Below are 24,893 nucleotides of genomic sequence, written 5' to 3'. Positions count from 1 at the left end.
AAGTTTTGAGTCTGTTTATGACTTTTACTGTAAGAAATGCCTTGACATAATTATTATATGCCACAAGAATCATCCAGGTAACCTCTCTGCAATGTCATTATGCCAACTTAAGCAACTCCTATAAAATCTTAAAAAAAAAAAAAAGAGTTCTTTTCCTGTTTTGATCATCATTATTATGATTCAAGTCTTGGAGAGAGTGAGAGAAAGAAGAGAGAGTGGAAACCAGTTTCTTTTCCAATATCATATTTGTGAAGGCATGTATTTATTTTAATCAGCATTGTTGTAATTTCCACCAGGGTTATCTAAAACCTGCCTCCTGCCTTCTTCTGCACTCCTCTGGGCAACCAACATCAGCAGATCTCTGACATTTTGCCAGACTTTTTTCCTACATTACTTGGAGGTAATTATGTATATATATTTGATGTATTAAATTAAATTTCTAAGTACGTAATATTTATATTTTGTGGATAAAAGTTTCCAATAAAGCAATTTTAGATACAAACTTTACATTTTTATGTCAAAATAGCAGAGGAAATTTAGGGAGGCACCATGACACAGTGGCCAGGACACACAAAGAAGCAAGTGGTAGGGCAACCAGCTCTCCTTCTGACTTTTCCGTAATATAAGACAAAAAAAAAAAAAAAAAAAAGATTGCTTTGGTGGTCAAATACACCACGGTATTTTTCAAAAGCACTGCAGTTTTAACAAACCTCTATAGCTACATATAAGGAAGAAAAGAAGGACCTACCCAATCACTTAACTATCACAGTACTTTATTGTTTCATTTCAGAATCCTTCATTCCATCAACTTTATTTTTTATTGGTCTTTGATCCTGGTCTTTTTCTGCAAAAATCACTAATACTCCTTGTTTTCTACTAACTTTATTCCAGCAGTTCAAAATTCATATCATATCTGTATTACAGCCTTTGTGGAATACCCGTTTTCTTCAGTGGGTTCTTCAGATTTTAACAGAAAATAAAGTGCTAAAATTTACAGACTTAATGCTGAGACAGGAGCTGAAGATTGGCTCCCAGCTCTGTGTTCAGATGAAGGCTCCATGCAGTTAAAAGCAGGTGGTCTCAAAGCTATAGCTGCACAAAACGGCACGAGACAAATCTATAATCAATAAGGCCTGTTATTTGGATACTAGCAAAATACCAGTTCTTACAGTGCAGTGGATAGAATACTTTATCACAAGAGTACCTACGTGCAAATCATTCAGGTTTTTTAATGCATGATCTTTGAAATCGCAGACTGAAAATTCAATAAATATTTTTCTTGCCTTCTATAATAGCAAGTAGTTCACCAATTGATGCAGCCATCACAAAGTGCAAATCACTTATTTCCTGGCAGTTAACATCATTACCCCTGCAATTGCTTGGGCAAGCTTTTGGCTGTATGCTCCTAGTGTTTTAACTGATTTGGTTCTATTTGATCCACAGTAACACGCCAAGGAGACAGTGATACGCTTTTCCACTCTGTTTCAAATGTCCATGTTTTCTATGCTTTGATCAACCCTATGTCTCTGGTAATGAATTCATAGATAAAGTGAGCTTTTGCTTTCGCTGGAAAACATCATTCAAATTTAAAAGGTGGACTTTTTTTCTTCTGTCATACTGACAAATGATCAACCAACCTAGAAAAATTATGTGGTGTTACTTGATCCTTAATTGTCTATGTCCTGATTAACTGTCATTTCTATCTCCTATTTTGTCTTCCTGCTCGTGATTGGGTACTTATGGTGGACATACAGAGACACCAAGCCTCTGCAGTTCCATTGATAATTAAAATATTTTAACTGTTTCAGGAAAGAATGAAAACATCCACAAGGAAAGATGATTTTAAGAGAGATGATATTTTTGGAGATAGCTGTTACTGCCCTTTCTACACTTACCCTTACCTAAATAAATCACTTTTGCAGATGTCTGGCAAAATCAAATTATAGTGACAATTTAATTTGATACATCCATCACTAGGACTGCAGTCTGTCCTTAAAGGAGAATGGACTTGCTCACCAAATTGATTTTTTTTTGTCTCCCTCTGCTATGATTATCCACTTTATATATCTCAAACCAATAGAAAAGGTCATCCCAGTTCACAAGCTGTTGGCTAAAAAAACATGTAGAGACAGAAAGACTGCAGAAAATGCTGTCCTCCAGATTTGAGGCAACAATTTGGACTAATGCTAGGTCCATATAGAGGAACAGATTTGGCTGAAAGAACCCAAAGAACAAGAGAGTATGTAGCTGAATGCAGATTTCTTGAGGATTTTTAAATGCTTTTTTTTTTTTTTTTAAAGAATTGGAGGCTCCATCCAAACTATAGCTGAAAACTGAATTCATAGTGAGTAAATTCAGGTAAAAGCAGCATTCTGTGTTTTTTGTTTGTTTGTTTGTTTGTTTGAAGTACTGTATTTGCAAGAGGCCCTCCTTTAGACCATGTAATGTAAACCTCTACCTGACAGTGCATGCAAGTGGTAGACTGTTATTTCTCTGTTGTGTAGTTTTCATTATTAATTTAGTGAAGTACAGTTCTTCAGGAAACTTTCTAGTGGGCTGTAAAAAAGACAGATAATTCTTGAAAAGCAGTAACAGCAGCACTACCTGCAGACAAAGAAACAAAATTATCCTCCTGTCAGTCCCTGTCCTTTAGATCCCATCCTGTAAAGTGGACAATATATAGAAATTTGCATCAACAAAATTAGAACAATGTTTCTGAAAAGGTCAAATTATGTGTCTTTGCAAGAAATATTTCTATATTATAAAAAGTATCTATTACAGAATGTAAGCAATGGTTTATTGTGCCTTGATTCCCATGAAAGGAAGCAGAAGAATTCAAGAATTCCTGTCTTAGCACCTAACACAGTCCTTTTACACTACAGATTGGAAGGAAGTAGTTGATACCACACTGTCTGTTCCTAAGGTGAACAGAAAATGCCAGCCCACAGGAAAGCTTGTGCAAATGCAGCTCTGACTTCCCATGTACATCAGTGTTCCAGATGCAAGTCAGCAAGTACTCCTATATGGAGACAGGGAATGTGATCTGCAGTCACAAAATAGCTGCTGCTGGGGGTGTCTTGAAAATGGTGGTCCATCTCTAGACCATGGTCATTAGTGTAGTTCCAGCTTATTAATTCCAGATGAACCAGAAATAGCTTGGTAATGTTTTACTCAAGCAACTAATATGGAGTAAAAAGATAACATGCATTGTGTGTGAAGATCCACATGAATAGTACAGCAGTGTTCAGTGAGACATCAGTGTAACTCAATTACACTGCTAATTTTAATTTTGCAATTAAAAGGAACTTTCCAGCCAATATTTCAGTTTCTTTCACAATTACTCACCAAAACCAAAGTTTCATCAAAAGGGCAAAAAAGCTGGGAAATACTTAAGCACAGAGGTAATAGCCCTAGCCCTTACCCCCCAAAATTTTACTTGTTGAAAGGTACAGTCTAATCCTAGCTTAAAATTTGTAGGAGGAATATCTTCAGCCATGAGAGTCAAACTGTTGCTTCGTATACTGCTCTCTCAGGAATATCCTAAAAAGAAATGTGGCAGTGCTTCAAAGGATGCAAGGATGCATTAACACAACATTCTTCTTTGCCTTTTCTATTGCATATCCTGCTTTACAAATCTGCTGTGCATTGGCTAGTTCTCTCAGGCTTTGGCGGGAGGGAGAGTGAGGTTTGGTACCTGCTGTGCTCTTACTCTGCCTCCTTCTAGCAAGTAACTTCTAAAATAAACACATTTCAGATGGATGTCCTAATGCAGGTAATACAGTTGACCACAGGTCAGACCTGTCAAGCAGTAATTTTGAAGGCTTCAATGTGAAAAGAATAGGAAATCTCTCCCCCTCTTTTTATAAATGGGTGAAGTGCCATTTCAAACATGTCATGTTGTAGGTTCCATCTCAAATACCCTGGAAGATTCTGTTCCTTCAGGATAACCAGCTGCTCAGAACAAGGTATAAGTTCCCTTAATACATGCATGTGGGCTTCTCAGCACCACAGAAGTTACTCCTTGTGAAAGCTAATTCAAAAGGAAGGATGTAAGAGGAACTGACCCATGATTATGAGACACCATTGTTCACATCCCTGTGTTTTTACTAGCTCTTCCCAGCAGTATCCTCCATTTCATACCTGTATTATGATCTGCCCTGATGAAATTAGATACTAATTAAACATATCAGACACTGAATATAGATCCAATATTGCAATGCCATGGAAGAGAAGATACAGAGAATTTCCTAACATTATGTTACGCAATTTTCAAGTCAAATACAATTGTAGTTTACGTATCTACACTGAGATCAATAAGCTCATTTTATACTGGAAAATAGAGCATCGTTTTCCTTAAATAGCAGTTTGCCATTGTAGGACATAATAACCTTGAACATTCAAGTCAGCAGGAGATTTTTTTCCTTTTACCCAAGTGGCATCAGGTTCAAGCTCTTACTCAGATACATAATCAGCTAAAAACACTGGCTTTTTAACACATAGATAATAAGGTTCAATCTTGCATCTATTGAAGATGACTAATGTTTCTGTCATCAGGAAAATACAGCCTTTAGTACACCCATGCATTACCATAGGTGTCCTTGGTACATACTCATATATGAACTGTACGACCAATATGGCAATCCAGCACCTCTAATTGCTTGCAAATAAAAGAATGTGTGTCAACTCCAAAAGAACATTTATATCCAACCATGAGAGCACTGATATTTTCCATAGATCTTGCAAAAGATAGATATGTGTAATAAAGCACACGAGCTACTGTATTAGATTGTCAGTAATGTGCATTTTAAAAAGACCCTGAATATGCATTATAACATGGTCAATAAAATATGTTTGTAAGAACCTGTCAGTAAATAGGAGAAATTCGCACTTCTGAAAATAGAGGCTATCTGCATCAAGAATTCAAGGTTAACTATTCAGTTTTATTCCTAGAGTCTATTTTCGCCTTGATGTATGAGCATTAGTGCAAGTGGATGCATGTCAATGTACGAATACTTCAGTGAGGAAATGCTAACTGATGGTTAGAACAAAAGATTAAAACAATAGTGGCTGAAGCTACTTCTTTATGAATAGCTCTTTATGGTATATTGGAATTGATTTAATAGTAGTGAGCTAAACTAAAGAGGCACAGTGAGACCTAATTAACATTTGCAGCACATTGTGTCTGGGTGAAGAATGCTAATAGAATCCCAAATTATTAGTGCCCACGTCTTCTGTATTGTGACTTACAAAGAACCGTCCAGGTTGCCGTAAAGCATTACACAGACACAGGTATATAGAGACACAGGGATATTGGCTGACATACCATCTCATCAATTGGTACCCGAGTCTTATTTTTAATAGCATTTTTCTTTCAAATTACTGACAAAGAAATAATCCATCTGGGACCAGTATTGTATCTCTGAGTTTTTGACATAATGATCAAATCTGAGACAGTTTTATCACACATGAAAAATAAACACTGTTCCTACAAATCAACAAACCAAATGAACAGACAAGAAGTTGAAGGGATGCTAAGGTATGCTAAATATCATCTAAAGTATATTTGTCCTTGAAGAATATAAAGAAAGGGAAGATTAACTACAATTGGTTTCCCATTTAAATATATGTCAAAAGGTCGGTGTTGCTTCCTGCTAAGATATTTAGAAAAAAGGAGAATCAAGCAAGGTGAGCAAGAAAGCTTCTAAGAAAGTAAGTGTCATTAACCAGATACAAGTTTCTTTCTTTTTTTTTTTTTTTTTCAGCCCAGCTTTCAGAGATATGTTCCTGTTCATTGAAGGGCAGCCTTCCCTGCCCTCATCACTGTCCACGAAGGACCTGGTTCTGAGAGCTGCCTGTTTGAGGGACCTTAATTTGAAACAAGCTGTAGTTAGGTTGCAGTTGAGTCTATTTGTCCAGCCACTCTGTATCACTACAGAAATCATTGCTAACTAATAAGAAGACAATTTCTCCTATGAGGAAAAACAACACCATAGGCAGTTTCTCCATATTGAAAAAACCTTGGAATGAGGAATCTAATTCATAAACAGCAGCTCCTTCATTGCCATCCCATTACCCTTTCTTTATAATTCAATTATACCATTTTTATACCATGGGCAGCATGAAAGGTGCTCAAAGCCACAGGGCTGATCACGGCAAACAAGCAGCTGTTTGTTGATGCATATTTGACATCTTATAGTCAAACAGCATCAGTTTTGCAAATTAAGCTCCTGAGTGACTTTTGGCAGTGACGCCAACAACCGCATTGCCTGCAGGTGGTGCAGGAAGTCTGTGAGGAAGAAAAAAGGGAAGTGTGAAACAGCTCCTTCTGGAGGAACTGTATTTGATTCAAACTCACTTTGGTGGGGTCAGTTCTGACAAGCATCAGCCAGTGGAGCTGCACACATGGAAGGCTCAGGAGTGACAACAGAACCAACGCCACCTTTCTAGAGATCTCCGCAGAATTCCCCTCTTCTCCCCTAAAAAACCTGCAAGAGAAGCACCAGAACGAGAGACCTCCCCATGCTACTTACAGTCATGTGGCTATCACCGTCCCAGTTGCTCCTGGTGACAGAGTTCACTGAGGCACTCAGAATCACAGCTGCTATAATATCATCCTTGGTCTGAGCACTTAGGCATGCACAAACATCCTAATTTTGGCTGCAGGAAGATCCCTTTCTAAACTGGTTTAGAGCAGGTAATAACTGGCTTGCACAAGGAGCTGTTCTTAGAGGTACATTTCTTCTCAGGAGCTGATTGCTGCTGGGCAGTGTCAGGAGTTTGCTCCTCCAAGGCAATCAGTAGATCCAGCTCACAAGGAAGGTAAGCACAGACTTAACCAGAGTATGTGCTTCTGGAGGAACGTGGGGGCTTTATTTGCATCAATTTCACTTGGTGTAATGCTACTTCTAACACATATCCTAGGTGGCTGCCGTTGCTAACAATCAATGAACCTTGTATGACTGAAGGTTACGAGCTACTACGTGGGGTTAATATTGTAGGAGGTCAATCCTATGGAGCAGATTGCCGGTCAGAGAAGGGCATCTAAAGGCTGTCCTGGCAGGTCGCAGGGGTGGATTAAGAATGTAGAAGAGCTGAGCTGCCAGGTCCTATCTCCTCTGAAAATGTCAGAGACTGAGCTAGAACCAATGCCTCAACTCTGTCCAGACCAAGCTGGTTTGGATGCACATGGGATCCAAAGTTTAAGCCTAATTACCAATAATCTTAGTGACAGTAAGTTAAAGATCTCTGCCAGCTTTGTATATACAACCACAGTATCTATTTGCTGTGGAAATGTTAACTACTGTATTTTCATGATTTTTTCCTGTCCTGCAGACTAAAAGTATCCGTTTTACAGCTGGAGAGGAAGCAGAACCACAGCAATGTGAAATGATTTGCCTAAGACCATGCTGTGTTTCTTCAGCAGACATAAGGATATGAATTCTTATTTCTTGGTTCTCAGGCTAGTTCTAGTCCCCATTCTTATCCTCACATCATTTCTTTATGCTTTTACAGATTTTCTTCTGTACACAGCAATAAGTGCGTGCAAGCATTTAAGTGACTCCCTAATCTTTGAGTTCGGGGGGGCGGTGGAACATGCTTGAAATAAAAAAAAAAAGTCAGTTTTTGAAAACCAGAATGAACACTGTTAAGGAACTCAGTCCTCCAACACTTGTACTTATATGGCCAGCTGTTAGGCAGCCTTGCTAACCTTGTTTTACGACTACTTCATAGTGTATTCATGATCAGAAGCGCTACAGAATTCTTCATTCTGGGTAGAGCAAAACACTTAATTCTTGGCTTCAGGGAAATCTTGTATCATATTGTTCACATAAGCATTACTGAAGACTCGCCAAGGCTGATGTGTCCAGGAAGTATCAAAAAGGGAGAATATGCACAAAAAATTTGGTGGTACCAAAATCATCAAAATATTTTTATGAATATATTAGTAAAGCAACATCATTATGTTCAATTTAGGTAACTATTAAGGAGCTATTTGCCATCTGCTTTTTAAGAAAGGTTGAATTACCCTCAATCAAATATACTTGACTTGCTGGGGTCCCTAAATAAATTTTAAATAAGATTTAAAAAAAACTGCAGCAAACGGGCTTATTCTGTATTGCCACAAAAGAATATATTAAAACTGCTTTAAAAACTTATCCAACAATCCCCCCAAACCCATAATTTTCTTGTATTTTTAATACCAAGAAACTGTAGCATAAATGTGGAAAAAATATATATATATTAAGGAAACTGATGTTTATTTTTTATCATCCCAATTTGCTTCAGCAATAGAAAGAAGCTGAAATTATCTAGAAGACTGTCATTTAGGAAATTATCCAGGAAAATAAAGCACAGGTTATGAAGAGAGAGGCAATTTTTTAAAATTATCCTTCACCTGTCCTGGTCTCTTTTAAATTCCCCAGATTAAACAGAACAGACAACATAGGACCAAATAATTTTTCAGTCTGAGATATGCCATCTACTGTAGATTGGAAGGGAAAGATTAAACTAATCATATGTCTCATAGGAGTCCAAACTAATTTAAAACTTAAAATGAAGCATCACTGTAGGATCCTCAATGGGTTATCTGTGGCCAAAAGAGCAAACAAGTCATTACAGGGAAAGAAAAGAATGGTAGATACCCTGTGATAGGAAAAATCATTGCTTTGTTTATATTTACAATATATATATTGGCATTGTTTATGTTGACACTGCAGCATCATCTGTGTGATCTTTGTAATTCCATGTCAGAAAGGATATCACAGAGCTCATTAGAGTGGTTTCTGGAAGAGGTGGTGATCAGAAAAAGATGATCAATCAAGGGAATGGAAAAAACTCTCCTATGCAGACAAATTAAAAAAGCTAAGGATTGTTTGCTTTAATGCAAAGATAAATAAGAGCATGGTAGATAAAAATTGTATTACGAACTATCTTGAAGCTTTCCACCTATACTACCTCTGTAGATGAGAGCAAGGCAACATTCAATTAAATTAAAGGATAGGGATACAAAAGTAATGAGCCTCTACACTGGACACCTAATATAACCTTTGCATTCACTGTCATGAGGAGAATGATGAAGGCTGACAAATGATAGTCAGAGTGTCACTGGATAACAAATATCCAGAGTTGTAACTATGGACAAAGCTGTCTGAAGGGTGTTAAGCTTTGGGGGGATTCATAAAACCTCCAGCAGATTAGGAAGAAATCTAAATCATGTGTAGGGGGAGAGTGGAAGACAAATTGTTTCCATCATCTGACAGCTGCAGAGGTCTTACATACTCTCCTGAAATACCTTGTGCTGACTGCTGACAGATGAATTGAGCCCTGGGTCTGATTCAGCTGCCAAGTTATTGGCTTGTTCTGGGACACATGAAAAAATTAAGCTCTTGGCCTTATCTTTTGCAAATGTATTAAATGCCTCAAAAGAACTGGCAATCAATCAATTGCAGTTATGTAAAATACTGAAGTAGCACCTGTCTGATGATGAATTTCAGACATGAATTTACAAGGCTGGGACTCTCCTTCAAGTCCTGCTTGCTATGACCTGTACAGCTATGTGTCAGGGGAAAAGCTGTCCAGCCTCCTCCCAGGCCACCGAAGGAAGCTGTACCTGCCCCGAGACCTCTGGGTTGGTTTCTCAGCAGGGCTGACTCAACGGACGTTGCTTCAGCCTCCTGCAGCAATAAAGTCTGATCCAAAGCCTCTGCTGTTTCTTCCTACAGTCCCTGTAATACATCGGGCATAAAGGTTACAGGCGGTTCTGCCAGTATGTAGGTAATGTGCAGTAAATTTTGTGAAGCCTCAAAGTGTCACGAGAGGCCTGCATAAAAAAACTTGTCAAATTGAGCTTTAGATACTTGAATTTCTGAGGCACATTTATGCTTTTTCCATGGGGAGATCAGTTCTTTTTTGGGCTGCTTTCTATTGCGCAGGGTGAGGGACAAGGGCAGGAGGCTACAACAACCCATTAGAGAAGAGCAGGCTAGCCGAGGGGAGAAGGAAGGGGCTTGAAACCACTTGTGTTTCAGATGTCTCACATTAAAACACATCAGAATACAAATTGCTCTGCCAACAACAGTGTTTGAAAACATATCGATTATTTAAAACCAAATATACTTCATCCAGTTATAATTATCCCTAATGTGGCACTTAAATGGTGAACCATCACCCAGTAACTGCTTTTGTTCACGCGTGATGACAGCCTGTGCTTTATCACGTGTTAGCTTATCAAGTGAGACCCTGGGCTTTATGCTAGAGGTCATTTTAACCAGCTAATGACTGCAAACTTCTAACAGCTTCGTTTACACTAGGATTTGAAAAGGTGTTAGTAAACAGAGCATGCTAAAATACAGCTTTCTCTAGTAGAGTCTCAGTGGAGTAAGCACAGCCACGAGGTGTATAAGGATACCACCTGCCAAGTAGGATGAAAGATTTTCCATTTGGAGTATCCCTTTCTCCTAGCTCCCTGCCTGGCAAGACGGATGGGATCTGGCTGCCAGTGCATGCCACTGCCTGACACTTCGCATGCCAGAAAGCTGACAGCTTCCAGCTCCAGCCTCCACACAGCATGTGCAAGGAGGCCACATGTCCAAAGAGGTGAGTTTGTCTCACAGGTGGGGCCAGATCCTTCAGGCTTCCAGGGAATTACCCAATATCACAAATACATTTCCAGTCTGCCACCTTCCTCCAAGAATCCGGTTGCTAGTCTGATGACAGTTTGGCTTTTTTTTTTTTTCCAATTGCAGCCTCAATTTTGTAGAATGAACTCCTAAAAATCTGGCCCTTGGGTTAACTGTAGCATATGGTAGATGTTGCACATACCTTAGTAAATTGAGTGCTATTTTACAGCCAGTAGGAATGCCCCAGGAGGAGATCGTGTCTTTGCTGTGTGAACGTATCTGAAATAGTTGGAGTAAAACAACTTTTCCCCTTGGGAACCTGTCTCAGAACAGAACTTATATGTGTAATGATACCTCTAAGAGTTCACCTAGGTTAATGACTGTGAGCTCCGCTTGTGCCTTTCAAAACCACAGGGAAGGGTGGCAGCACGTGGACTGCAGCTGTTGCTCATGCCTGGGGTATGCTTCCCTCCTGACATGTTCACACAGGTGGCATTGCAGCCTTCATTTTTCCCTAGAAGGGTGTGACTGCAATTGTTTACCCTAATTGCCGTATTCCTCTTTCATCATAAATTGCAAAAGCCAGCAGGCCCCCTGCATCTCTCAGCACACCCCCACTATGAGCACTACTGCTCAGCAGGTGACAAGCATGGGCAATAGGTCCTCCCATGCTCCAGGTCCCCTTCTGTGCTCCCAGTGCCTGGGGCACTCCTGGGGACCAGCTCCCCTCTAGGTTGTTGTGTTTTGCTCCATTCAGGGCCCTTACAGAAGCATCAGGTGCAAGTCATAAGGTGATGGTTTCTGTCTGTCCTGGCTGTGGGGTAAGTGGCAGCTGGCTCCCTCCAAGGTTAGGGCATTAGAAGAAAAAGAATTCAAAAGTAACATTAAAAAAATCTTTCTCTGAGTAGATCTCAGGTTTTTGGGACCTTCAGGCATAACAAAGCAGCCATGCAATTATTTTTTCCTCCAGCTGCTTAGTCTTTCTTAGCTTCTGGTCTGTCTTGCTGATTCTTAGAAAGTCGGATTTTAGGTGCTTATTGCTGAAATTTTGAGTGCTTTAGAATGAATGCTTAAATGTAGTATGACTTTCAGAACTTATTTATACGCTACCATTTTTCTAAGCAGTTAATGCTTTTTAAGGGCTCTTATAATTTATTAGTACATTTCATATGCTATAGCTGATGCAAAAATGCCAATTAACCCTCACAATGCACAGGCAAGATAGATGACTATTAAGTCCCTATGGCAAGCCTTGGGAATAGCAAAGATGCAATGACCTGAAAATTGTATCCGTAGCTCCTTTGCCTTTAATTAACATAAATTCACCAGTGGAGTGCCTTTCCTCTCTTTTATTAATCCCTTATCTCCAGTCTTGGATCTGTTTCTGGAGCAATTAGGACAGATAGTTTACGCTTTCTTGATTCTTACTTCAGACTCGCAGGGGCTGCCCAGCCAGGCTAGATAAGCTGGGGGCTGGAGGACAGAACACAGCCATCCTGTGTGCAATACATTTCCAGTTAAGCAAAAAATCCCAAAGCAGGTAACTAACAAGCTCTCTACCTCATACTTCTTGTGCATTTTTAATTGCACGTTTCTGAATATGCATTTTGTCTCCTCCTTTTCACACAGTGTCAGCCCTTCCACGCTTTGATTTCTTCTTTCCTGACTGCTGGCCCAGAAGTACCAGATGCTGTGTAGGATTGCGGAGGATGCCCATTTGTGTGTGGGGCGGAAGCTGCAAAGGACAGGTCAAGGCTCCTGTCTGCAGTGACAGAAGCATAGTTCAGGATAGGACAACCAAAATATTTTTACAGGAAACAGACGTACTTGCTTTAGTGTTGTTCTCTGTGTTTCTGGGGGCAAACAGTGAAGGTAGTCTACTGTTTTGACTCCAGTTGCTGTTGACTGTCATAAATTTTCATGCATCTTTTGTTTCTGGTTTGTATTTCAGAGATACACAACTGTCCCTGGAGACAGGCAAATGAGAGCTGTGGATGCACATGGTTAGCTATGAGGAAATCTGAAATTGCTCAAATCCTGGTGTGGCTACTAGCATCACCACACAGCTCAAGAGTGTCAGAGAGACAGGGATGCTAGCAGAGGCTTTGAAACACTTCAGAGCTAGCATTAGATTCCTGTGGTGAACACTGTAAGTAATGTGGATTTGCATCGGTAAAGAAGTACATTATGATATTCTTTCTCTCTGTGCAATTACTTTAATGTTTAGTTTTGAAATAAAGAGGAATGCAGACTTTCTTCTGTACATGGGGAGGAAAAAAAAGCAGTATACTATTTCTGTGCAAAAAAAAAAGTTTAAAGGAGGCAGTAGGGTTTCACTGAGGCAACAGGAAAACTTCAAAAGCAGTAGCATGTTTATATGGCTGTTCAGAGTTGCAGATGACTAAACTGTGTTTTAGCTTAGAAATCTGTCTCTATCAGCTGAAATATTTTAAATTTTACACTCTTTGTGCACCTCTTCAAATATAGCTCTTTTGTTAAGCAGGAAGGGTCTTTAACTGTGTAGAACATTCCCTTAACAAGTCCTGATGCCAAAGAGATTTAAAAACTTATAGCTAAATGAAATAATGGAAAAGGCAAGAATCAGTGTGCTGGGAAATAAGGCAGTGAGTCATGGTAAAAAAGGGATCTTTAGGAGTCCTCAGTTAACAATAGTATTGCAGGTCTATGTAGGGAAATACATCTAGTGACTTAATGGGAAAAATTGATAGGATTAGGAGAGTGCTGAGAAGCAGATGATTAGAGTCATCTGTTTAAGAACAAAATGACATTAAAAGTAGAAGGTCATAGGATTTAAAGATTAGGAATATTAAGTCTGGAAAAATAGCGAACTCAGAAGTCAAAGCTGCTAGGCAGTCTCTTCTGCCACGTTATCAGTTACTGGAGCAGGGAAAATAATAGTGGGATGTGATTGGCATAGCTATGTAGTTTGAGTTATGTACAGAGATGTGTTTGTTCTACTTGTAAAACCACTGAAGTATCTTTGTATTAGATTTTTATTTTTAAAGGCCCTTAATAGCTATCCAAAGAAGGCAAAGGCTGTTAATCTTTTCCTCAATGCCCATCCTGATAGGTGTTATCAGAGACAGACAAGAGAGGAAAACAGAATTTGCTGCCAACAGACTGTATTAGAATTGCTGGATAATGCCATGGTATTTACCTGAAACATGTTATCATTTAAGCAGTGACAGCAGAACAATTAAGTGCTAATCTAAGGTAGATGTTGTTTCTGATTACAGTGGTTCCATACAGCTAACGTGGCCACACTGTCAGCTGGGTCTGTGTAGCCTTGGCACAAGGAGGGAGGTGGAGGTGGGAACAGATTAGTTTTAGCCTCCCAAGCAACCTTTGGGTCCCAGTTTCTATTAACATATGAGCTTCCCCCATCATGATATTGTGTCTTTAACCCAACCTTATGGCATGGCCAGACCAAGAAAGGGTGACTGCTAATTGCTACATCAGCAGATCTCACTTCAAGTGCTGGGCCACGTTATTCTTCTGTTGCTTTGAGCTACTAGAATGGGAAATAGCATCTGAAGAGGCCCTTCCTAAGGTATGTGATGTAACACTTCAGACAAGATGCTGATCTCTGCTTCTGCCAGGCAGGCAATAAATCATCCTTAAATCAGCCACTATCAAGTGCAGTTCCCTTCATAGCTGCTTCACATGACCCCTGAGCCAGTCAGAGGTGCCATCGGAGCATGAACTTCTTTCCCTGTTGTTGCCTTGTGCTCCACTGAAGTCAACAGGAAAAAAATTCTGCTTCTTGATGGTCCTTTCAGTTGCTCCTCTTCTCTGGTATCTGAGCATTTTGCAGGAAAAAATGCAAGCACTGAGGTAGATAAAGAATGAATAAGTTCTTTTTCAAACACAAAGCTATCTCAGCAATATGCTCTCCTTATAGCCACTGCCTTTTTCCATCCTTAAAGTTGCAAATCTTAAGAGTGTCATTCCAAAATCAGCTGGCATTGGTGAAATCCTTGCTCATGCTTGCATTTGCTTCATTCCATGCTGTGTTTTACTAGATGACTAAACATACTGAGAATGTTGTGGTAAACACACCAACTATCTTCGATATTTGTGGGTAAGTGAATTTGAAAGCATATTTTAGTAGCCTCCTAATTCCTGTTCCAAACAGCCTCTGCCTATATATTTGATGCTGTTTTCTCTCAGTTCTTAGGCTGATTTTGTAATCAAATCAGCATGAAACCAAATAGAACATAATTATATGAGTGCACTAATAAATAAACCTATTAACCCTTTAAAATAATATTGCAGTAAAAATATATACATTCACAGCTTAAATTTAGTGAATGTTGAGTTTGAATAATAAGTGAGCAGAAAAATGACCACATACATAGGAAAGGACAGAGGAGAGGCAATCAAGGGAGAAACAAAAATTGCTTAGGAAGCAACGAGAAGTCTGGAAAAGGAAAGCATTTAAAAAAAAAAAATCATTGATGCAGAAAGTCAAAGAAATAAACAGCAATTAGTGATTCAAATACCTAATTAATATTCTCTTTTTACAAAAGAACACCTGCAAAGCATTCACTGCTGGGTCTTTTTAGCTATTGATTGGTGGAAGGAAAAAGAAGGAGAAAATTGCTGCTGCCAACTGCAGTTAAAAGGAGTTGACAAATTGACACTAAGTGCTCCCTCACATGGTGACTATCCACACTGTTATTAACTCAGCCCATCCTTGCAGACGCTTGTACTTTGTTTAGTGCTCAGTGTTACGGTTTTTAATTCCTGGGTTTGCTCTACATTGTGTAATGATTCCTGCAAAACATAACAGTCTGAATTTACCGAAGGGGAAGTAGTGTTTTTCTAACTTTAATTTTAAAAATCATCAAAACTTAAATGTGTAAATGCTGGCTGCTTATAATTCTAACAAAACGTTAGTACTTCTGAAGTGGGGGGTTTCTTCTTTTTCTAATACTGCAGAGGCTGAGTCAAGATACTGTAGAGTGTAAAATCTTACAAGTTGTGTTGAAGTTTTAATCCTAAGTCTTTGTTTGGATCCTCTGCTTTCAGACTGACTTATGAAATACTATTGTGATAAAATAAACACAGCGAACATAGTATTATAGGACAAAGAATATCTTACATATTCTGCAAGAAGCAGAGGATTATAGCAGTTGTATTGTGACTTTACCTCCTGACAGACTTCAATGGGATCTAAACACCCATGTAATAGAAGGTGCACTATATGACCCAAAATAACATGCCAGGGGTGTGTTGCTTTTACCACACAGTGAAAAGTCAATCTAGAAACTGCACACTGATAAAATGGCAGAACTTCCCCCATCCCTAGATGGTGTTCTAGAGGACTTGAAAAATATGACATAAAGGACTGAATCTGATTTAAAGAGGTGGCATTTATTTAAAGATGAGCACACTATGAGGAGTTTATTTTGCAATATCATACTGCTTTGTTTGTCTGGCTCAGCTGAATGACAGCTCACGTGAAGAGTTTTTGTGTGTTTGAAATTGTTGCTACAGTGGGCTATCTGCCTTCCTCTATAGTTCTCTGATAGAGCTTATGATCCTGCTTTGGTACAGGAAGAATTCCCTCCATGACCCAGCCAGCAGGGTACAACCCATCTCAGCTCAGTTTGCCACTCGTAACAGCTGCAGTTTTTTTTCCTGTTCTGAACCACAGTGGTGCAATTCCATGTGTGGCTGAAACTGGGCTCCAAAGTGTTGATGAACCTGAACTTGTGATGAAACGGGAGAGAACTACCTTCATGTGAGTGATTCAGGTTCAGTTAGCATCATGTCAGAACATTTCTCTCTGTTCCCCATCTGCCCCGGAGGGCAGAGCAAAAATGTGTTGTACTTGGTGATCAAATCCACTGGAAGGTGCAACAGGATAAAGAAAGAACATTTTCCTTACTTTAAACTGTCTCCCTTTAAATCCCTTTCCTCCCCCCCACCACCAACGCTTTGGGCCCTAGCCAGCTGGATTTTCATCCTCTGTTGATATCCTAAATGCATAGTCAGAAATGAGTGCATTGTGGTTTGCATTATTTCATTTATTTGTTTTTATGATGAGTTCTTATTTCTAGAAGGAGCATTTTCTTCCTGAGGTTTAATTACTTGGGGTTTCAGTAAATTAAAACCTCTTTTATTGATAAACAGTAGCCAACAACGACAGTGATAAGCATGTTAGTTAAAAGGTTGTTTAACATCAAGTGATACCATTGTTTGCTTTTTCCTTCCAATGAGTATCCTTTCCAAGAAACAGCTATTGCTTTGATTGAAAATAAACTTTGGAAAAAATCTTTTTTTATTTAAAGAAAAAAAAAAGCCTGCCAGTGTTAATTGATATTATTCAGCTATCCTCATGTGCTTGGTTTGGAGTACTGCTATTTAATTTAGCTGTCTTGATACAGACCTCACCCACCAGGGAAGTTCCTGAGCTTTTGCAGCTGTATTTATTTTGGTCTCTTTATGAACATGGTTAGCTAACAAAAAGTGGTTTCCAATGTACAATTTCTGTTTGTAAAGTTTCTAAATTATAGCCTGGCCCCCTTCATTGTGCAGAAGTAAAGGCTTCCTCAGCGCTGTAACAAAAGCCAGCACGTAAGGAGGCAGCACTAGCACAAAAATATGTTTTGCAGCAGTGCTGATCAGCAAGCACATAGTTAGATACCTGAATTTGGTTCCTCTGGAATGATCAAGACCATCAACCTCAGCAGTATCAGCTGTTAACTGGGAAATTAATGAAATACTACATCTGTTCCACTGCTGGTGAAACAATGTCCCCTGCAAAAGTTCTGTTTCGAGAAAGTGGATTCATTGGCATATTCAATTCGTTCAGGTCAGTTTCTAGAAAAAGTTTTCTGATAGAACCTCCAGTCAGTCAAAACAGCTTTCTCATTTGTTTTGTTTCTAATTTGTATTAAGTTTAAATGTACTCTAGATAAAGCAAAATAGCAACAGCCTGATGACAAACAGAAGATAATGAGCTCAGCTAACTGCCTTTTCTATTGGTCTGATAGTTTTCCTCTTGAAGTCAGAGACAAAACTGCCATTGACTTCAGAGGTGGATTGTACACAAATGGTATAAAACCATTAATACTTTGTTTTTTTTCTTACGTCACTTTTTTCTTACCTCAGTACAATATTCTTTTAGAAACACTAACTAGAGAGACAAAGGTCTCAGGCTTTGAATTTTTCCCTTAAAATGAATAAATCTCAACACTACATATATGTAAGATACAATTCATTATGTTAATGAAATATTTCTAATAACCACTTTTAATCCTGTTTGGTAGAATGTCTATATGGTTAGATCATGGTATACAAATTATAAGCTTACAACGGGATGTCTTAGCAAGTACTTCTTGTGGGAAGAAGTACTGACTCACCTCACCAATTTTGCATTCTCCCTTGGTAACCTGTGAGTATGTCTGTCTGTCTTTGATGCGCCTGCTTTACAATCCACCTCATGTTGCAGAGCAGGAGGAGCATTAATCACACTGGTATTCTCCCCTGCACAAGACAAAAGTAAACAGTCAATGCAAAATTGCCAATATCTCCCTTTATCTCTCTTGGTGTGAAATGCAATAGAAAAAATACAAAATAATCATCAAGCAATAGAGCCAATTCAATCTTTTCAAGACTAAATATTACTTCAGAAAATGCAGTCTTTCTTACAAATAAGAAAGCTTTTAGTAATGGAGGTCTAGGAAAAATCATTGCTGTTGGTGGTTGTTCTCTCTTTATTTAAAAATTGATGTTTCAAGTGTTTAAAAAGACAGCATTGCAAATATGTTCTTGATAAATGAATTCTTAGTGAAGTTACCATAAAACAATTTTAGTGGATCATTCAGAGCCCTATGAAATGGTAAAGCTTTGAAAAACTTTTCTAAGTTTGCCTTATCCTTCTGGTAAATATCCCCAAAACTCCATTCTGGTATTGTTCCTTGAGCTTTCAGAGATACATGACTAATGTTGAGATGTCATGTGACATCAGTACAAATATACCAGTTTATTTGCTGTGATTTTTTTTTATAGTCTACTAAGAAACTGGTAATCCAGCTCTTCTGGCCAAGGACCTTCTATACACACTTGGTTCCTCAGTGTTCAGTTTACACGTTAAGCAGTGAAGTAGTAGCTACTGAATGTAGTGAATTTTTCATGAGTGTCCAACTTTAATTATCCAGATTATGCTAAATTCCCTGGGAATTCCTTCCCTTACTGCAAACAAAAGAGCACTGAGATCAGCACAGATGCTCCCCAGCTCATACACGTCACAGTCTCTGAGTACAGGATGGATGGCTGATGTTATTTGCTCTTTTACTAGCATGACTTAGGGCAAATTCATTTGGATTCCTCTATGTGTCTGCTTCCAAATGAGGATGCTTACTGGCCTACTACACAAACTGGTATACTCATTCTTCCTCTACTTTACATTATTTGTGCAGCCTTCCTATTTTCATGTGAGGAAAAATTGACATAGAATAGTTCAGTTGGAAGAGACCTTCAAAGACTGAGTCCAACTGCCTGACTACTTCAGAGCTAGTAGTTAAAGCACATTCTTGAGGACATTATTCAAATGCCTCTCGAACACTGACAGGCTTGGGGCATCAACCACCTCTCCAGGAAGCCTGTTCCAGTGTTTCACCACCCTCACAGTGAAGAAATTTTTGCTAATGTCTGGTCTGACCCTTTCCTGGCACAGCTCTGCTGTCTGCGCCCATCCTGCCCTCGGTGACCAGGGAGCAGAGACCAGCGCCTCCCTCTGCGCTTCCCCTCCTCAGGGAGCTGCAGAGCAGTGAGGCTGCCTCTCACCCTCCTCTTCTCCAGACTGGATGATCCAAGTGACCTCAGCCTCTCCTCACAGGATGCGTCTTCCAGCATCTTTACCAGCTTTGCTGCCCTCCTCTGTATGCTCCCAGAGCATCCTTTTTTTTATACCAGGGAGCCCAGAAGCATACACCATATTCAACGTGAGGCTGCACCAATGTTAAATGTGGGTGAATGCTTTATGCAGGTGAACAAGTCCTCTCACTTCTCCTGCTGGATGCTTGGATTGACACAGATGTTTTGATTCCTTAATCAATAAGTTGCTAAATAAGCCACTAGTTATCCCAAAACTCATTGTGGATGAGAATGAATTGAAGGAATCAATGAGAGATTTTGCTGGTGTGTCTGTGTTACTGTGCATGGACATGAGAGAGCTGCTCGCCTGCTCTGCTGGGCCAGTCCAGCGGGTGCACGGCGGCTCCAGCTGGTGTGTGAGAACAAAGGCTCGAGAGAACACCAATGGGCTGCAGCCACCCATTTGAGGAAGAGTGTAGGCATGAGTGCAGCCTGCTAGGATGGGTAAAATGATGACACTGGACAAGGTCTAAATACAACACTTAAATCAACCTATTTAACTATTTTATATAATAATATAAAGCCATAGTTATAAACCTAGATACAAGATCTGGCAGACAAACTATGTTTGTGCTTTTTTTTTCATTGGAGGAATAAAGAAGCATCCCTTTTTTATAATCAAGGTAGAGAAGATGTTCCAATTTTTCTGTTGACTAGTAACCCAGCATGAACTAGCCAAAGAGAGAGCATGTACTGGGGCAGAAACAAAGCTTGGGAAGCCTGAAGGTGGTGTTCTCTGTTTTTTCCTCTCCACAACTCCAAACAAAAAGGAGAAATAGAGTACTATAGGTATCATTCAGAAAATGCTTAAAGCCGTACCTAACTAATTTGGTGTCAGTGCCAACTATAGCTATGCCTTGGTGATGGAGGAGACAAGATGGTGTGTCAACTTCCTTTTATAGAGTTATAGCTGCATTTACAGGATGCAGTAAGTTGCTATATTCACAATAGAGCATGGTCAGCACTTGAGTTATTCCATCAGGGAGTGTGGCCGCTGAGTTATCAGACTAGTCCTCTGGTACCTTTCCCATTTAGCTGACATGTGCAACAATACATGACTTTCAATCTTGAGAGCCTTGACATTGTCACTACAGCTAGGGGACCATTTAATGGCTATCTAGAGCTTTAAAGGTATACTTGGATCATATAGTTATGATGTGTCCGATTTTAACCAATCCTTTGATTTATATTTTGCTTCCAATTCACTTAAGTGAAATAACCTTACTCTTGCAGTGTCATTACAAAATGAAAAATGGATGCTTTGACTTGAAAATGTCAGAATAATATATGTTATGATTTGGGGAGATGAAAATGCTTATCTGATAAATTAGCATGAATTCAGCGATAGTTTCAGTCAACCCAAATGTGTACTTTTGCTGAAAACAATATTCTCCTCAGGTCTGCCTATACAACCATGATATAAGTACAGCAAAACTTATAAGAATGAAATTCAAAACAATGTAATAAGAAAATAAAAAATATATTGCCAGCAAGTTGCCTATCATCTAGCTCTGAGGCAAATAATAATTCACATCTATGTGGGGTCTTTAAACCAAATACTAAAGGGCAAGAGCTTCATTCATGTGTGAACACAAAGTGTTAACAGATAAATGTGGTTGTTTCATTAGTTAAAACAGCTTCGTGAGGAGAAAAAAAAATGAGATGATCAGGTGAATATCCTTCTGGACAGAATATCACCTTGGAAGCTGACTGAAGATGATCAATAAAGAAGTGAGTTTAGCTCTGAGGGTGATTTCTGGAGTTCTCAGGACTTCAGTTTGATAACACATTGGATAACTCAGGCTGCCAGGCCTGGAGCAAAGCTTGCAGACACAAGAGAGGAAGTACTAATCTCACAAAAACTCACGCTATCAACGCAAATCCACTGTAAAGATTTTGATGGCTCAGCATTGAAGTAGCTTACTTTTTGTGCCAGATTAAGTCTCCAGTTGTCATGTATTGTCTGTCCCCTCACAGCTGACGTGAAGCTGGCACAGACTTCAGGCTCCATGTTCATTGTAGAGCCAGGCACAACTGTGTCATCAGTCAGTGCCCAGATTTTACTGAACATGAAAGCGAGGCTAGGCTGTTGGAAGTCTGCGGTCCCCCAGAGCATCTCCAGATGATGAGAAGACAAGATCTGTACAGCTCTGTGTACCTGGTACCCGTGTACCAATAACCTGAACAGTAAATGTTGACTGCTTGAAGGTTTGAAAATTCCCTTTACTAAGTAAATCATAATGTGACTCTGGAGCTCAAACCTGGCCGCGTCAGTAGGCATGAAGTGGATATATCTGAAATGCCAGTGGAAGTGTAATGCAGTGTATCTAGTTTGTCTGAGATAAAACCATGGCTGTGTAAAACAAATCAGAAGTTTTCTTTCAGGATAATTTAGTCAAAATTGGTGCGGAAGATTGACTACTCCTATCCTAGTGTGAATAGGGTCTAGTTCAGTTTACCATAAGCTTGGGTGGTTACACAACATTGAAATAGTGAACTACGACTGTATCATAATCACAATGTACACTTTGGCACACTTCCTTTAAATCTACAGCAGGAAGACAAACCAAAGTGAACAATGGAGAAGAATGAAGCATGGACACATTAAGTGACTCAGTCAATCCCTGCTTCCTCCTTTCCTTCTGATCAGTCCTCATAGAGCAGTTCTGCTTCAGGTTGACTCAAATTGGAGCCTAGCACAATGCACAAGCCTTCCTGTGGCATGTAAACCACTCTTTCAACTACAGCTACTTGTCCATAAATCTTTTCTCAACAGTCAAACTAATTACCATTGCATGTCTCCCCAAGTGTCAAAACTTGCTTGTCTGCCAATATTAAAAAAAAAAAAGAAAAAAAAAGGAAGACTGAAGTGATATATAACCTGGGGACACCTACTGCACCTACCACACTGATGTATTTTAAGCCCAATTACACAGAGCTCTGACAGTGATTTGAGTTCAGGGTACATCATTTGGTAATCAGGTGAAGTCACACTGATCCCTTCAGACTAATAACAAACCCATACAGGAATCAGGACTGATTTGAATGGTCCAGCATAGATCTCATAACGAAGATTGCCACTCCGTCCATGAGGTTTTAGTTTTTAGGTGAAATCACTAGAAAAGTCGACAAAACTAACAGCACCAGAAATCGGAAGCCCCACAGCTATTGGGACCAGCAGGCAGTCAGAAGAAAGACAGCCCAGGGCCATGCCTCAGGGTGCCGCATCCAAACATGTCCATGGTCCTCCTGGTTCCCCATGCAGGTGAGGAGCGGCCACACAGCAACCATCCAGCTCTCGGCCCTCCTGCCAGGCACGCTGCTGCTGAGTGCCCCGACAGTATCGCCAGGTTTTGCTGCAGCTTTTCCTGGTTTGGCCAAGGAACTCCTCCGGGTGGCCAGCAGCATGGCACAGATGCAGTGGTGCTGACAAATACATGTTACCAAATTCATTCAGAGAGATTTAGAGGTGCAAAACAAACTCCTGTGTACTGCAAATGAACAAATAAACCATGGCATGTTTTGTTTTTTAAAAATAATAAAAAGTGGCTATTACCCATTTTAAAATATCAGGGTTGCTTTTGAGCCCCTCCCAGGAATATCTCCCTCCACAGCACAGGATTCAGGTGTTCTCATTCCATAGTCCCCTCTTGGCTCCTTCTACATGATTGCTGCTACAATTTGAATGCAATTAAAAGCTTTTAATTGGTCATCCTCCCAAATGTTTCAGAAATGCCATTTCTTTTCAGATAGGCTTAGAGAGCTGTTGCCCTGAAATAATTTTACTCTGACACAAAAGTCAATTATACTAATTGTTCAGCAGGAATTAACCTCTTATTCATCATCATGTTATTACTGTTGCTAGGCTCACTTTGCAAAGATCCGTTCGTTCCTTTCCTGTATCTGTACATAAGCAATGCCAAGTACCAGAACCCGTGAGCCTCTGCAATGTCTGGGAAAGAGCTATCTCCTTGTATTGGAAACAGACATAAATATTGAATACACTTCGAAACTGATCGGAATATTGAAATATGCTGAAAAAAAACAGGTCAACCTTTAGATGCAGAATAATGATACCAATTTTCTGATTAAAATTAACTTTGCCTTAAATCCAATTATCCTTAATGAAGCAAATGGTTATCTGCATATTGACAGCTATTAAAATTATATCTGAAGAGCTTTTCATCAAGAAAAGCTTTCATCTAGGAGTGACCAGAAGCACTGAATCAGAAACTTCACAGACACATGGGATGTTGACTCAGCAATAAGCCAGAAACATCCAGTGGAAGATTTCACCTGCACGGCTCATCAGCCAACCTGCCAAAACATTCCCTGAAACTTCCCCAAATGTCCTGCATGGAAATCCTCTCCATATGCAAACATGGTTAATTTTGTTAAATCGGTATCACATTTTTCACAGTGTGAGGGTGTTGTGTGTTTACCTTGGAGTTTTCTTCGGCAAAGAAATGTCAGCACACAGATGAAGCTATGTAATTAGTTTTTCAGGAAAGACAAGTAGAGTCAGCAGGGAAAAAAGAGCAAGCTGGCAGAAAACGTACAGCCAGGATGATAAAATTCTGGAGTTCACCTTGCACAGCACTCAGCTTCTCTGGGTATTTGGTAGCCAGCTGGAGGGGTGATGATACAGCGGTGAAAAGTGAAGCCAACTAAAATAAAGTGGGGCAGGGCAGAAAAACATTGATGGTGTAGGGACAGTGTGCACCTACTACCTGGTGTAATTTTGTCTGTGCCTAGACCACCCTGCCTACAGTCCAGAGGCCACTGCTCTGCTAAAGCCTGCTTGTCACCTTTTCTGTAAAACCTGGTGGAGACAACTATAATTTTCCTCTCGTAGCTCATCTCTGCTGAAAGCAGGCAGCGAGATAAGCAACTGAAAGTGAAAACCTACGTAAAGACAGTAAGATTTTCTTTATCGGGGAACGCAAAGCCATAGCCCTCACCTCAGTTTTGATTTTGCTGAGCGCTGTGCTCTCAGACACTCACGTCCGTGCCTCATTTAACGGGGTTAGGTCGTGAGATGCCGCGGCCGCTCCTCTCAGCCAGGACGCCGGGCTCCCGCCTGAACGCCTCAGTACCGGGGTCCCTCTGAGGTGCCACCGGCCGCGGGGCCCCGGTTCGCTGGGCTGAGAAAGGGGCTTGTGGGGGGCTTCCCGTGGCGACCACCGGCCCGTGCAAACCCAGCGGCACTTCGGAGCGGGGGGAGGACCCCCCTCGGTGCTCGCCGCTTGGGGGCTGCCTCAGCAGGGGGAAGGGGCGGGGGGGGGCGGAAGGCGGCGGCGGGCACCCGGCGGCTCCGGCCCGGAGGCGGCGGCGGAGCAGCGGCGTAACGGCGGGCGGCGGGAAGCG

General features: G+C 40.2%; 2 long non-coding RNA genes across 5 annotated transcripts; one reads left to right on the top strand and one right to left on the bottom strand.

Moving 5' to 3' along the window:
* The first annotated feature begins 293 nt into the window (after positions 1 to 293).
* LOC121072339 lies at positions 294 to 22,360 on the top strand. 4 transcript variants are annotated; one of them, XR_005821131.1, is made up of 9 exons: positions 294 to 400; positions 2,301 to 2,358; positions 6,747 to 6,819; positions 12,053 to 12,159; positions 12,249 to 12,442; positions 12,571 to 12,768; positions 16,200 to 16,386; positions 19,327 to 19,594; positions 22,081 to 22,360. It is a non-coding gene; the product is annotated as an uncharacterized LOC121072339 (long non-coding RNA). The 4 variants fall into 4 exon arrangements; XR_005821133.1 differs by lacking the exons at positions 16,200 to 16,386; positions 19,327 to 19,594; positions 22,081 to 22,360 and having other exon boundaries at positions 12,249 to 12,367; positions 12,571 to 15,066; XR_005821132.1 differs by lacking the exons at positions 12,053 to 12,159; positions 16,200 to 16,386; positions 19,327 to 19,594; positions 22,081 to 22,360 and having other exon boundaries at positions 12,571 to 15,066.
* LOC121072341 lies at positions 14,333 to 24,772 on the bottom strand. The gene is made up of 3 exons (XR_005821135.1): positions 24,488 to 24,772; positions 18,011 to 18,134; positions 14,333 to 14,469 (listed from the first exon to the last, which is right to left on the bottom strand). It is a non-coding gene; the product is annotated as an uncharacterized LOC121072341 (long non-coding RNA).
* Positions 24,773 to 24,893: the final 121 nt, after the last annotated feature.

This window comes from Cygnus olor, chromosome 6 (assembly GCF_009769625.2).
Source record: "Cygnus olor isolate bCygOlo1 chromosome 6, bCygOlo1.pri.v2, whole genome shotgun sequence".
Taxonomy (NCBI): Eukaryota; Metazoa; Chordata; class Aves; order Anseriformes; family Anatidae; genus Cygnus; species Cygnus olor.
This window is presented reverse-complemented; position numbering and strand designations above follow the sequence as displayed.